Consider the following 2,549-nt stretch of genomic DNA (forward strand, 5'->3'; position numbering starts at 1 on the left):
GGCCTGCAGGATCTGCTCCTATGCTGTACTCTTCTGCTTACCATGGATTTAAGTCTGTTTCTAATCCAGTCCACACTTTGCTTTTGTTTTATGTGTGTTCAAGGTCTTGTGGAAGCCAGGGTGATCTTCAATTTTCCATGTAACTTCAGTTGACCTTGTACTCTTAGTTCCCCCTGAGCACTTCCCAATGTTGGTATTAGGGTGTCACCTACTGTGTCCCCATATTTGTTTCTTATAATCCTTTTGCTTTTAGAAGTCAAACTATTTATCTTTACAAAAAAAGCATTCGGGATTTGTATAGGATTGCATTGAACTTTGAGACTGTTTTGCATTGTAAGGAGTCATTGTATAACATTTACCATTATACAAATATCCTTACATATTTCAGTATTTTTCTACTTTTCAAAAATTTATTTTCATGCAGCATGTATATGTATGTGACTCTAGAGAACCCTGACTAATACATTTACCCATCTCCATGTCCCACAACTGAAAACTCAGAGGGATAGCTTAGGTGAGGCCCTCTCCTGGGCCATTTACCTTTGTTTCCACCAGAGGAAGATTATCAGCACAGAGACTGGTGTTATGAACACAGCTGCGGCCACTGTGGTTCTCGGGTTCACATGTGAAGGATTCCTCTGGTCCTGTAGTCCAGCTGTGGTGACTGCGGAGGTGACAATGGAGGGGCTATGCATGGTGGCTGACTGCTGGAAAGAGATGAGGAGTGAGCATATCCTCTCTGGAGGAGGAGGAATGGGGAACGAAGTTCACACAGAGAAGGGAACAAATGCTGAAGGCTGAGACCCTAGGAGAGCAAGCTCAATGTATGCTTTCCACCTGTCCTGGCTGAGTGTCCTTAGATTTACATTGTTCACAGATAATTAAACCATTGAAATAGAGTTGTTTTAGTCATAAGTGTATGGAACAAGCATGTCTCAGTCCATATTGTGTTTGCTATTGGGTACTTGTATTCTGAGCTTGATCCCTAGTATCCATATGGAGAGCCTGGTGAACTGGGCATGGCCTTTAATATTAGCCTTAGAGGCAGATGCAGCCAGATCAAACAGAGCTGAGTGAATTGTGTCCCAGTAAAAGGAGGCTGAGACAGTTATGTCCCTGTGGCTCAGAGTGGTTAGCCAGCCCAGTTTACTTAGCAAACCTGTCTCAAAAAATAAGGGAATGGCTCCTCAATTTGCACTCTAGCCTCTGCATGCATATGAAGAAATGTCAGCATTTGCACACATACATATACACAGAGAGACACATATACACACACCTGAATTAACAGACCCTCGTGACCACACACACACAAAATACATAACAGAAAATATATAACTTTGATCATAAGTGTCCAGCCCAGTACAGGGCAACACACATTCATCTGGTCTTCAAACATCACCAAGGTCACTTTCGACATTTACCTATTTGGAGACACTAGACCAACAGGTTTCAACCTGGGATTTGCTACCCCCACGGGGGTAGATTATAAGATAACATGCAGTCAGATATTTACAGTACAATTCATAACATAGCAAAATTACAGTTATGAAACAGCAATGAAAATAATTTTATGGTGGGAGGAATCACCACAACATGAGAAACTGTATTGAAGAGTCTCTGCATTAGGAAGGTTGAGAATCACTGCTCTAGATCCAAGAAACAGCTCCTTTCTCTCCTTTCCCTGAGCACTGGCAGCTGCAGTTAGACATTACATCAGGTCAATATGGCAGCTGTAGAGAACTGTGCTGTGGGCGTCCTCCCAGAGGTTGGCTTTAATCCAGTCAAAAGTCACTGGTGGATGTGGTGGCACTTGGGAGACAGAGCTAGGCAGATTTCTCCGAGTTCTAGAAGAACCAGCACTAAAAGGTGAGATCCTGTCTTATAAAAGCCAATATAGCACATGCCACAGAACAAGGTTTTCGTCACCAATGAAGCCTACAGAGACCACAGCTTCTGCTGGATCATTAATGTTTTCCTTTTTTAATTTTTATTGAGTCCTACATTTTTCTCTGCTCCCCACCCTGTCTCTCTGCTCCCCTTCAACCATCCCACATTGTCCCCATGCGCCCAATTTACTCAGAAGGTCTTGTCTTTTTTTACTTCCCATGTAAATTAGATCTATGTATGTCTCTCTTAGGGTCCTCATTATTGTCTGGCTTCTATGGCACTGTGATTTGTGTGCTGGCTTTCTTTGCTTTATGTCTAAAAACTACTTATGAGTGAGTACATGTGATAATTGTCTTTCTGTATCTGAGTTACCTCACTCAAAATAATGTTTTCTAGCTCCAACCATTTGCCTGCAAGATCAAGATGTCATTATCTTTTTCTTCTGTGTAGTACTCCATTGTGTAAATGTACCACATCTTCCTTATCCATTCTTCGGTCGAGGGGCATTTAGGTTGTTTCCAGGTTCTGGCTATGACAAACAATGCTGCTCTGAACACAGTTGAGCACAAGTCTTTGTGGCATGATTGAGCATCCTTTGGATATATACCCCAAAGTGGTATTACTGGGTCTTGAGGAATGGTGTTTCCTAATTTTCTGAGAAA

Source organism: Microtus pennsylvanicus, unplaced genomic scaffold (assembly GCF_037038515.1).
Source record: "Microtus pennsylvanicus isolate mMicPen1 unplaced genomic scaffold, mMicPen1.hap1 Scaffold_47, whole genome shotgun sequence".
NCBI classification, from domain to species: domain Eukaryota; kingdom Metazoa; phylum Chordata; class Mammalia; order Rodentia; family Cricetidae; genus Microtus; species Microtus pennsylvanicus.